Raw genomic sequence first — 12,500 nt, 5'->3', positions numbered from 1 at the left:
CTTCCCTTACCTACATTGATGCCATCGACGAGAGGCTGTACACCTTGGAGACCTGCTGCGGATGGTGGGTACGGACCGACTCGAGAGCTGCGAAAACCGGACCCGGATTTTCCAGGGCCGCCGAAAGCGCACCGGACGCCGCCCGAGCCGCGGCGCTCTACAGGTACCTTTTCCGTATCTCCGGACGAGCCGATTCCACGGACATGGTCCTTTACGAAGAAGAGAGAACTCTTCCCGGGGCTCCCGGCGACGTCTCCGGGCTCGCTTGCGTCACCGCGGTTTCGCCCGGGAAGCGACGGGCGCCGCCGACATCGCTGCCGACAGCGTCGCCACCCCCGGGCCCTCTCCGAGTCCGGGTTCGGGAATATTAACCCGATTCCCTTTCGACGGGAGGCCGGCCGCTTTTTTTTTGTTTGGGCTTTTGATTCGATTCGATTCGATTCGCTTTCCTTTCACCTTTCATAACGGATCCGGCGCCTTTCGGGAAGACTTTCGCCCGCGTCTTAGGACCGACTGACCCGTGCTCGACCGCCGTTGGCACGGAACCCTTCTCCACTTCGGTCTTCGAAGGTCTCGTTCGAATATTTGCTACTACCACCGAGATCTGCACCCGCGGTCGGCTCCACCCGGGCTCGCGCCCTAGGCTTCCGTGCTCGCCGCGGCGCCCTCCTACTCGTCGCGGCATCGTTTCGGCGCGAAAGTTCATCGCTCCTCGCCGCGACGGTCCGGCATCGGTCCGTCGCTCCAGCGCCATCCATTTTCGGGGCCGGTCGATTCGGCAGGTGAGTTGTTACACACTCCTTAGCGGATTCCGACTTCCGTGGCCACCGTCCTGCTGTCTATATCGACCGACACCCTTTCGGGGATCTCATGGGCGTCGCGTTAGGCACCTTAGCCGGACGTTTGGTTCATCCCACAGCGCCAGTTCTGCTTACCAAAAGTGGCCCACTTGGCACTCGCATTCGAGGTGACCAACCGCCCAGCGAAGCGTGCTGGCGGCGGCGGCCGGATGGGTCGGCTCCGTCGTTCGGGAGAGTCGGCCCGTTCCACCCGTTCCGAGTTCGAGAGTAGGTCGAGGCCGTGAACGGCCCCGGGGCCTCCAATCGTTCGCTTTACCGGATGGAATTGCGACGATCGAGCGCCAGCTATCCTGAGGGAAACTTCGGAGGGAACCAGCTACTAGACGGCTCGATTGGTCTTTCGCCCCTACACCCGGTTCCGACGATCGATTTGCACGTCAGAGGCGCTTCGGACTTCCACCAGAGTTTCCTCTGGCTTCATCCCGACCGGGCGTGGATCGCCATCTTTCGGGTCCCTGGTCGCTCGCTACGCCAGAGTCGGCCGAGTCGTACTCGGAAAAAGGGGAAACCGACCCGGGGGTGATGCGCCCGCGCGCAGCGCCTAAACTCGACGACAAAATAGGACTAGTTCAAGCCGCGGGATCTCACCGATGGGCGGAAGGAGGATATGGAAGCTGGCGCCCGGCAATTCCCCTTTTTGGATGATGCGCCGGTCCCCTCTCGGGGAGGAGGGAAAAACAACCGCACGTCAGCCACGAGCCTTCCCTCTCCTATCTCTCTCGGGAAGAGAGAAAAAAGGAAAAGTTGCGGGCACCGCAGCAGCGACGGCGGAAGGCCGAAAACGCCGCGCCGGCGGGATCGGGCACGGCTCGGAGGCGGGTGAGGCGAGGAGAAGACGACGGCACGAGACCGACGACACCCCCCGACGACCCCCGGACGACTTTGCCACGACACCTCTCCCGATCGACGCCCTCCTACACGCTCTCTCGCTTTCGCTTCGCCTTCGGGGTTAGTCAGAGGTGGCCCCTACGACTCGCGAACGGCCAGGACTCCTCGGTCCGTGTTTCAAGACGGGTCGGGTGGGTTGCCGATGCACGTCGCTGACCCGGGGTGGCGGGCGGCTCGAGTAAAAAAGCGTCGCCGAGCGACCTCTCCGGAAACGGAAACGGGCGCGGGCGGGGTTGCCCCCGACAAGAACCCGAAACGTCGGCGAGGTGCGTGACGGCGAGGCCGCGCCAGTCCTATCCCGCCTCTCATCGCGCACGCGCCCGAGACGGTGGGGCGCCTAAGGAGCGACACACAGAGTGCGTCGCCCGCACGCGACTTCCGGCGGGATCAAAACGGACCGGCTCGCCACGTGTAACGGATCGTGTCAGATTTCCTCCGTTCCCGGCAGAAAGGGGCAGTTACGTTCGCGGGCCCGACGGCCGGTGGCCCCCGACTTCACAAGGTGGGAAGACGGGGGTTTTCAGGGTGATGAAACGCCTGCCGCCTACGGAAAAAAACCCGCGTGTTCGACCTGCACGCCGGGAACGGGTCGCGACGACGGACCGGAGGGGAAGTGCGTCCGGTGCCGGCCGCGCGGAGGTCGCGCCGAAGCGCCCGCGCCATGATTACGCCGAGCGATGATGAAGGGGACGGGTGCAGCGGAGTCGCGCGCGGAGGGAGCAGGAGGAAAGAAGAAGCGGCGGCGACGGATGCGGCGGGTTAGGGCCCGGCGGCAGCAGCGATCGAGAGGACGAGTCCCCTCCGTCGCAGCCAACCGACGCAGCCACCTACCGACGCCGCGGTCGTCACCACGTTTCCCTTCCCGCTATCCACGCGGCCCGTCTCCTTCGTCGGCGACGCGGGCACAAAAGCTGGAACCGCGGGGAACGAGTCCCCCGCGGACACGACGAACGACGACCTGTGCCGCGACGGCCTCTCTTTCAAGAACACACATCGAGTTTGGGCTCGAGCCTAGGCAGCACCGGACTGAGTCCCCCCGCGATCGCGGTGAGCGGTCCCACCCGTTTACCCCTGGGCGGTTTCACGTTCTCTTGAACTCTCTCTCCAAAGTTCTTTTCAACTTTCCCTCACGGTACTTGTCGACTATCGGACTCGTCCCGGTATTTAGCCTTGGATGGAGCTTACCACCCGATTTGGGCTGCGTTCCCAAGCAACCCGACTCTCGGATCGAAGGCCGTCGCTCGCCGTCCGCACCGAATGGGCCTGGCACCCGCCGCGGGCGGCCCCGATCGAGGGAACTCCGAACTATGCGAGACGAAAACGAACGGCTGCCTTCGACCCATGCGCCACACGTCCCGAAGCCTTTAACTTGCGACGGGATTCGGCGTTGGGCTTCTCCCGGTTCACTCGCCGTTACTAAGGGAATCCCGGTTGGTTTCTTTTCCTCCGCTTAGCGATATGCTTAAGTTCAGCGGGTCGTCTCGTCCGAGCCGAGGGCGGCGGTTTTTAGTAGAGTGTGGTGTTTGGAGGAGAGGAATCTCGATCGGTACCCTCCGTGTGACGACGGCTGGCCGATATAGCGCCCGTCCGACCGAAAATGAAGAAGCCAACAATTAAAAAAAAGCGTGGGTCCTCCCCATCCGACGTTGCGTTGCCTACGACGCGGCCACCTTTTTACGGTGCGACGGCCGTGCTCGTCGCGCTGCTCGAGGCGTCGCTGAGAGACACCTTCATGAGGCAGAGAGCGAGACGAGCAGGCGGCGCTTACGTCGGCAGTCGGTTAGGTCGGTACTTTTTTTTTGGTCTCCCTTCGGCTGCTTTCGGACAGACTCCTCCTGCTCCTCCTCCACAGTGTTTCTTCACGCGGTCGAAAAGGGAAAAGACTCCGCGGTCTGCCAGCGGGAGACGAAGGAGGAGGCCGGAGAGGGTTTTAAAAAAAAAAAAGACATTGAAAGGAGTCAATTCTTTTTTTATTTTTCTTCCCCCTCGTCACTCGCTCCTGCGACGTCCCGGTTACCACCGTGCCGAGGACCGGGCGGGCACGGGGACGGCAAGATGTCGTTTCGTTAACGGAGAAAGACATGTAACGTTCCGCCTCTCGACCGGACGTGGCCCCGAGACAAGGGATCTCGGGGCCGCAATGTGCGTTCGAGGTGTCGATGTTCACTGAGTCCTGCAATTCGCATCAGTTATCGCGGCTGGCCGCGCTCTTCATCGACGGACGAGCCGAGTGATCCCCCGTCCAGGGTTCAGCACTTGGTTTTTTTATATTAGTTTTTGTTTATATAGATTTAGTAGTGTGCGAGGAGGTCTGTGCGAGGAGGCGTGACGGCATTGCAATGTCGCGAGTAGTTTGTTTTTTTAGCTAGCGGCGGTGGCACAGCGGCTGCAAAAAAACAAAAAAAACGATAAAGCGGCGACAAGGCAAAGAAGAAGCGGCCATCACTTGCGGTGGGCGAAAAAACAAACAGGTGGTAAGACGCGGAAGCAAGCAAGAAGAGCTGGGGCTTTAAAAACCTCCGCGTCACCACAAATCTATCTCTCGCTCCGCCTTTTATAGGTTTGTTTGCGCGCATTCGAGGCGTTGACGCCGACAGACAGAGGAGGTAGGCCGGAAAACAACAAACCAGTCTCGAACGGGAAAACGGTAATGATCCTTCCGCAGGTTCACCTACGGAAACCTTGTTACGACTTTTACTTCCTCTAAACGATCGGGTTCGGTCGTCTTCTCCAGGCATCGAACGCCGAGGCGTAGATGCACGAGTGTCGTGACGGACACGTCGCGCACTGCCCGGCGGCGTCGTCGGCCAGATCCGAGGACCTCACCGGACCGTTCGATCGGTAGTAGCGACGGGCGGTGTGTACAAAGGGCAGGGACGTGATCGACGCGGGCTGTTGACCCGCGCCTACCGGGAATTCCTCGTTCACGGGGTTGGTTACAGGCCCCGATCCCTATCACGGGAGGTGGTTCAGAGGTTTCCCAACCCTCTCGGGCCGGGGCGAAGTCCCCGCTGATACCTCCAGTGTAGCGCGCGTGCGGCCCCGGACATCTAAGGGCATCACAGACCTGTTATCGCTCCGCCTCGTGTGGCTTTCTGCCACCCGTCCCTCTAAGAAGTGCGTGAGAAAACCGACCCGGACCCGAGCGCCACGGAGGACGCCGAGCCCGCCGTAAAAATCACTGACATCGGCGCACTAGTTAGCAGGCCGGAGTCTCGTTCGTTATCGGAATCAACCAGACGGATCGCTCCACCAACTAAGAACGGCCATGCACCACCACCCACCGAATCGAGAAAGAGCTATCGATCTGTCAATCCTACCGGTGTCCGGACCGGGTGAGTTTTCCCGTGTTGAGTCAAATTAAGCCGCAGGCTCCACTCCTGGTGGTGCCCTTCCGTCAATTCCTTTAAGTTTCAGCTTTGCAACCATACTCCCCCCGGAACCGAACTCTGGTTTCCCGCAGGCTACCCGCCGGGTCATGGAAGCGAACGCCGGCGGATCGCCGGTCGGCATCGTTTACGGTCGGAACTACGACGGTATCTGATCGTCTTCGAACCTCCGACTTTCGCTCTTGATCGAGGAAAACGTGCTTGCCACACGCCATCGCTGCAGTTCGTCTTGCGACGATCCAAGAATTTCACCTCTAACGTCGCAATACGAGTGGCCCCGACCGCTCCCTTCGATCATTGCCTCGCCGTAGACGGAGACCGACAGACGTAGACGAGGCCCTCTTCCATCATTCCATGCTTATCGTATGCAAGCTTGAACAGCCCGCTCTGAGCACTCTAATTTTTTCAAAGTGAACGTACCGGCCGCCGCGGACACTCGGTTAAGAGCACCCTTGGAGGAGAAACCGCCGACCGCAACACGCGCGCAGACAAGACACGAAGCAGGGACTCGGAGCGGACCGGGGGGTTCAAAAAAAAAGAGGAACGCGCGGAAAGGGAGAGGGAGAGAAGCGCGGGGGTCAGAGTGCGGGGATGCGAATGAACGCACCCAAACACACACACGTAGCACCCCCCCGTTAGACTACTCCCGGAACCGAACCGACGACCACTTGTTTTTTTTTTCCCGGATCCCGATCACGACCTCCTCGTCCACCTCGCCGGCAGGACCGCGTGGCGGGTATGCTAGCGGTTGACACCGGCGGAAAGGGCCGGGAATGCGAACGGACGACCAAAGTCAACGACGGACGATGGCGCCGCCGCCCCGGGGCCGCTTGCGCGACCACGAACCCGAGTTCGGACTACGAGCTTTTTAACCGCAACAACTTTAATATACGCTACCGGAGCTGGAATTACCGCGGCTGCTGGCACCAGACTTGCCCTCCGGTTGGTCCTCGTTAACGGATTTGAAGTGTACTCATTCCGATCGCGGGGCCTCGACAGAGTCCCGCGTCGTTATTTTTCGTCACTACCTCCCCGTGCCGGGAGTGGGTAATTTGCGCGCCTGCTGCCTTCCTTGGATGTGGTAGCCGTTTCGCATGCTCCCTCTCCGGAATCGAACCCCGATTCCCCGTTACCCGTAGTAACCACGGTAGGCACTTAACCGACCGTCGACAGTTGATAGGGCGGACCCTCGAGAGACCCGTCGCCGGGCGTGAAAGCTCGTGCGATCGACCAGTGAGTTATCCAGAGTCACCAAAGCGGAGCGCGCCGCCCTATGAGCCCCGCCACCGAACGGACCCGCGAGCGGGAACGCCGACGACGGGAGGACGGAATGACGCGCATCGGTCTCAGTCTAATATGTAGCGCCGCGACCCGGAACGGCCGACGCGGGTGCCAGCGCGCGAGGCGTGGCGACGACGGCGCGCCGACCGATCGCGGCCTGTGTCACATGTATTAGCTCTAGAATTGCCACAGTTATCCATCGCCTCCGAGGAGGAATACGGTCCCGAGGATTAGGTCCGGTTCCTGAGCCATTCGCGGTTTCGCCCGTTCTAATGCGTGGCGTGAACTTACACTTGCATGGCTTAAGCTTTGAGACAAGCATATGACTACTGGCAGGATCAACCAGGTATCGTTGGAATTTGGGACTTTGTTTCGACAGAACGACAGACCGACCGACCGACCGACCGACATAAGACAGACAACTACAACGACGGGCACGTGTTTATTTATTTTTCGAGGGGGTTCGCCGTCAGAAGAAGCGCGCTGCCCGCGCTGATGGCCTCTTTTTTGTTTCTCCCCTGACTTGGACCGAGACCGAGACTCAAAGAACGAAAGCGACCAACGTCGACAACAACAACGACAACGGCACCCTTGACAGCGATACATACGACAAACGACAAGCAGCACGACGGCAGTGCACACGGACATCGAGGGTCAAGGTGCAGACTGAACTCGCCGAGGTCGTCGTCATCGTGGTCGCCATCGATTCCGTCTCGTCGTCGTCGTCGTCAACGTCCACGTCACAGCCGGCCGAGAAGAGAGAACAGACGACAGCGTCGACAACAACAACATCGACAACGGCACCCTTGACAGCGATACATACGACAAACGACAAACAGCACGACGGCAGTGCACACGGACATCGGAGGTCAAGGTGCAGACTGGAATCGTCGAGGTCGTCGTCATCGTGGTCGCCATCGATGCCGTCTCGTCGTCGTCGTCGTCGTCTTCGTCGTCGTCGTCGTCATCAACGTACCAACCGACCGAGACGAGAGAGCAAGCAACAACGTCGACAACAACAACGACAACGGCACCCTTGACAGCGATACATACGACAAACGACAAACAGCACGACGGCAGTGCACACGGACATCGGAGGTCAAGGTGCAGACTGAACTCGTCGAGGTCGTCGTCATCGTGGTCGCCATCGATGCCGTCTCGTCGTCGTCGTCGTCTCCGTCGTCGTCGTCGTCGTCGCCAACGTCAACGTCAACATCACAGCCGTCATCGGGGAGGAGCTGGACCAGGGCAGCGGCGGCGTAAATTTTCCCGTCACCTTCGTCGTCGCCTTCGTCGACCGACCGACCGACCGGCGTCGTGTTCGTGCTCGGAAAACCGAGGAGAGACAACGTGCACATGGCGCGTTCTCGCAAGCGGCTCCTCGGTCCGATTTTTTTGGGCGGCTTTTTCGAGCTTTTTTTTTTTTTTCTCACCCTTTCGTCCGTGCGACGGCGAACGTTAGGGGAAAAAAAAAAAAAAAAAAAAAACGACAACAACGCGGCGGACCGGGCGAACAACATCGTCGACACACACGACATTGACGACCGGTCCCCCTTTTCACAATCGCATCGAGATAAAAACGAACGAGTCCGATTCGAGCACCGAGTCGCGAGCGGGAGGACTGTCGGTGCAAGTATCGATCACTGACGTGAGCGCTTCGCCGGACAGAGGATGGCTCATCCGGCAGCCGTGCAAATCGACGGTATGGGAAGAACGAACAAGAAGAGCAACGACTTGATCGGCGGCTTGGGAACTGCGGACGGTGAAAACGGGTTAATCGACTGCGACCACGACTGCTCGATCGATCTTCTTTGGCGCTAACAAAGGTGGAGGTGGCGCAAGAAGGGACTAGCGCTATCACCGTCCACGTATCAGAAGATGCGGCGGCAGACGTCGACGCTTATGCGTTGTCGGACGAGAAGTCGCTGCAGCACGTGTACCGCGAGCGGGACGTCCAAGGTTTTGCCAGACGGAAAGAAATCGGGTGTCAGCGAACGTTCACACGGCTGTGAGATCGGACGCTGACAGGAGTAGGAGGCGGCAGGCAGGCGGCGGTTACGGCGGCGGCGCCTGCTGCTGCTCATCCTCCTGTTTGCTGCGGCGACTTCCAGGACGGGAGAGCATCGAACAACGTACGTATGGTTACAAGGGGATCAGGATCTACATAGTGCATCCCCCGCGGCTATTTTTGTTTGTTTGTTCGCTCGTTCGTTAATTCGTTCGTTCGTTCGTTCGTTCGTTACAATGTACGTTTTTCCGTTCGACGGCGGCAGAGAGCGGCGGCGTTTCTCCCTAATCCGGAGGATTTATCGGTCGCACAGCGATGGGTCGTTCGGCCGATCATCGAAAGATTCGCAGGTAGTGGTTGAATGGCAGAACGGCAGCAACAACAGCGGCGGCTGAGAGCGGCGAACGCTGAGGCGGAAGCAGAAGCTGCAGCAAACGTATCGGCTAAACATGGTGGACATAGATATGGCTGACGACGCGGGTACCACGACGACTATGGAACCAGGAAAAGGAGCCGTTAGTTGTTCCAACATATCGTTCGACACGTCGAGCAGCCCTAGGTCCACGGAGAAGCACACACACGTACCACGTATTATAACCTAACGACGATGAGCGGGCGCACGGTTGGCAGGAACGAAGGCGGCGGATCAAAACAAGTTGGAGCGCGGCGACAGCGATAACGGTGACAGCCCTAGGCGGCGGAGATGCCACTTTCTGACGCCTTTGCGACAAGCCCGTAGAGACGTTCCGGACCACCACGAGGCAAAGAGTCGCTGCTCCGACGAACCGACACACCAAAGTGTGCTTCCTACCGAACATGTTTTATAAAACTTTCAAACTGGAAAACCCCAGAAATGGTGTTGGTATTCGTCCAGACCCACCTCCGACACCTGAAAATGGTGGTCAAAAAAAACGTCGATTATACGAAGCGACATTTCTGGTCGGCGATTTTCCAGTTTTACGCCTACTGCCACATGGGGATGTCGGTAGGCGTCGCAAAGTGCCTTCTCGACGCCTAGGCACACCAGGACTTTGTCATTTTTTTCCCCCTCGACATTCCTGGTCCGGTCTATTCCGATTTTACACCTACCGCCATGTGGGGGTGGCAGTAGGCGTCGAAAAGTGCCTTCTCGACCGCTAGCGACACCACTACTTGAGGCCTACTGGAGGGCCCGCACACCTGAAAGGGGGCCGCGGAGTCGACCCCGGGGGCCTCCGCTTCTCGCCGCCGCTCACTTGGACGCCTTCCGCAACCTGTGGTCCCGCTCGGGGCCGCCGGGAGCCTCGCCGACCTGACCGGTGTCGGTAGGCGTCTGGAAGCGCCCGGCCGACCTGGACGAGGTCCCCCTGGCCCCCGGGGGACACCCCTTAGTTGGATGGGGGTGCTGTCCCGGGCACACATGCAACCCGCGGCCGCCTACCGACAGCCCCCTTCGCTCGATCGCTACTCCTTTCCAACATATGTCGGAGAAGCCGGGCGGTTGTGAAACCCCAGAAATGGTGTTGGTATTCGTCCAGACCCACCTCCGACACCTGAAAATGGTGGTCAAAAAAAACGTCGATTATACGAAGCGACATTTCTGGTCGGCGATTTTCCAGTTTTGCGCCTACCGCCATGTGGGGGTGGCAGTAGGCGTCGAAAAGTGCCTTCTCGACCGCTAGCGACACCACTACTTTATCGAGCTCTGGAGGCCCGCACACCGACCCGGGGGCCGCGGAGTCGACCCCGGGGGCCTCCTGGCGTCGCCGCCGCTCACTTGGACGCCTTCCGCAACCTGTGGTCCCGCTCGGGGCCGCCGGGAGCCTCGCCGACCTGACCGGTGTCGGTAGGCGTCTGGAAGCGCCCGGCCGACCTGGACGAGGTCCCCCTGGCCCCCGGGGGACACCCCTTAGTTGGATGGGGGTGCTGTCCCGGGCACACATGCAACCCGCGGCCGCCTACCGACAGCCCCCTTCGCTCGATCGCTACTCCTTTCCAACATATGTCGGAGAAGCCGGGCGGTTGTGAAACCCCAGAAATGGTGTTGGTATTCGTCCAGACCCACCTCCGACACCTGAAAATGGTGGTCAAAAAAAACGTCGATTATACGAAGCGACATTTCTGGTCGGCGATTTTCCAGTTTTGCGCCTACCGCCATGTGGGGGTGGCAGTAGGCGTCGAAAAGTGCCTTCTCGACCGCTAGCGACACCACTACTTTATCGAGCTCTGGAGGCCCGCACACCGACCCGGGGGCCGCGGAGTCGACCCCGGGGGCCTCCTGGCGTCGCCGCCGCTCACTTGGACGCCTTCCGCAACCTGTGGTCCCGCTCGGGGCCGCCGGGAGCCTCGCCGACCTGACCGGTGTCGGTAGGCGTCTGGAAGCGCCCGGCCGACCTGGACGAGGTCCCCCTGGCCCCCGGGGGACACCCCTTAGTTGGATGGGGGTGCTGTCCCGGGCACACATGCAACCCGCGGCCGCCTACCGACAGCCCCCTTCGCTCGATCGCTACTCCTTTCCAACATATGTCGGAGAAGCCGGGCGGTTGTGAAACCCCAGAAATGGTGTTGGTATTCGTCCAGACCCACCTCCGACACCTGAAAATGGTGGTCAAAAAAAACGTCGATTATACGAAGCGACATTTCTGGTCGGCGATTTTCCAGTTTTGCGCCTACCGCCATGTGGGGGTGGCAGTAGGCGTCGAAAAGTGCCTTCTCGACCGCTAGCGACACCACTACTTTATCGAGCTCTGGAGGCCCGCACACCGACCCGGGGGCCGCGGAGTCGACCCCGGGGGCCTCCTGGCGTCGCCGCCGCTCACTTGGACGCCTTCCGCAACCTGTGGTCCCGCTCGGGGCCGCCGGGAGCCTCGCCGACCTGACCGGTGTCGGTAGGCGTCTGGAAGCGCCCGGCCGACCTGGACGAGGTCCCCCTGGCCCCCGGGGGACACCCCTTAGTTGGATGGGGGTGCTGTCCCGGGCACACATGCAACCCGCGGCCGCCTACCGACAGCCCCCTTCGCTCGATCGCTACTCCTTTCCAACATATGTCGGAGAAGCCGGGCGGTTGTGAAACCCCAGAAATGGTGTTGGTATTCGTCCAGACCCACCTCCGACACCTGAAAATGGTGGTCAAAAAAAACGTCGATTATACGAAGCGACATTTCTGGTCGGCGATTTTCCAGTTTTGCGCCTACCGCCATGTGGGGGTGGCAGTAGGCGTCGAAAAGTGCCTTCTCGACCGCTAGCGACACCACTACTTTATCGAGCTCTGGAGGCCCGCACACCGACCCGGGGGCCGCGGAGTCCACCCCGGGGGCCTCCTGGCGTCGCCGCCGCTCACTTGGACGCCTTCCGCAACCTGTGGTCCCGCTCGGGGCCGCCGGGAGCCTCGCCGACCTGACCGGTGTCGGTAGGCGTCTGGAAGCGCCCGGCCGACCTGGACGAGGTCCCCCTGGCCCCCGGGGGACACCCCTTAGTTGGATGGGGGTGCTGTCCCGGGCACACATGCAACCCGCGGCCGCCTACCGACAGCCCCCTTCGCTCGATCGCTACTCCTTTCCAACATATGTCGGAGAAGCCGGGCGGTTGTGAAACCCCAGAAATGGTGTTGGTATTCGTCCAGACCCACCTCCGACACCTGAAAATGGTGGTCAAAAAAAACGTCGATTATACGAAGCGACATTTCTGGTCGGCGATTTTCCAGTTTTGCGCCTACCGCCATGTGGGGGTGGCAGTAGGCGTCGAAAAGTGCCTTCTCGACCGCTAGCGACACCACTACTTTATCGAGCTCTGGAGGCCCGCACACCGACCCGGGGGCCGCGGAGTCGACCCCGGGGGCCTCCTGGCGTCGCCGCCGCTCACTTGGACGCCTTCCGCAACCTGTGGTCCCGCTCGGGGCCGCCGGGAGCCTCGCCGACCTGACCGGTGTCGGTAGGCGTCTGGAAGCGCCCGGCCGACCTGGACGAGGTCCCCCTGGCCCCCGGGGGACACCCCTTAGTTGGATGGGGGTGCTGTCCCGGGCACACATGCAACCCGCGGCCGCCTACCGACAGCCCCCTTCGCTCGATCGCTACTCCTTTCCAACATATGTCGGAA

At 60.7% G+C, this 12,500-nt stretch overlaps 2 non-coding genes and 1 pseudogene across 2 annotated transcripts in view; all 3 read right to left on the bottom strand.

Moving 5' to 3' along the window:
- LOC145273608 (large subunit ribosomal RNA) overlaps positions 1-3,247 on the bottom strand; it is a 5,724-nt gene extending 2,477 nt beyond the window's left edge. Inside the window, exon 1 of the ribosomal RNA XR_013866430.1 lies at positions 1-3,247. This exon is cut by the window's left edge and continues 2,477 nt beyond it. This is a non-coding gene — a ribosomal RNA (large subunit ribosomal RNA).
- Positions 3,248-3,840: 593 nt separating this feature from the next.
- Positions 3,841-3,998, bottom strand: LOC145273581 (5.8S ribosomal RNA). The gene has a single exon (XR_013866406.1). It is a non-coding gene; the product is annotated as a 5.8S ribosomal RNA (ribosomal RNA).
- A 398-nt stretch (positions 3,999-4,396) lies between these two features.
- LOC145273457 (small subunit ribosomal RNA) lies at positions 4,397-6,767 on the bottom strand (annotated as a pseudogene).
- Between the last annotated feature and the right edge of the window lie 5,733 nt (positions 6,768-12,500).

The sequence above is a fragment of the Euprymna scolopes genome, unplaced genomic scaffold (assembly GCF_053919585.1).
Source record: "Euprymna scolopes isolate OS-2025 unplaced genomic scaffold, ASM5391958v1 sca1, whole genome shotgun sequence".
In the NCBI taxonomy this organism is placed as follows: domain Eukaryota; kingdom Metazoa; phylum Mollusca; class Cephalopoda; order Sepiida; family Sepiolidae; genus Euprymna; species Euprymna scolopes.
This window is presented reverse-complemented; position numbering and strand designations above follow the sequence as displayed.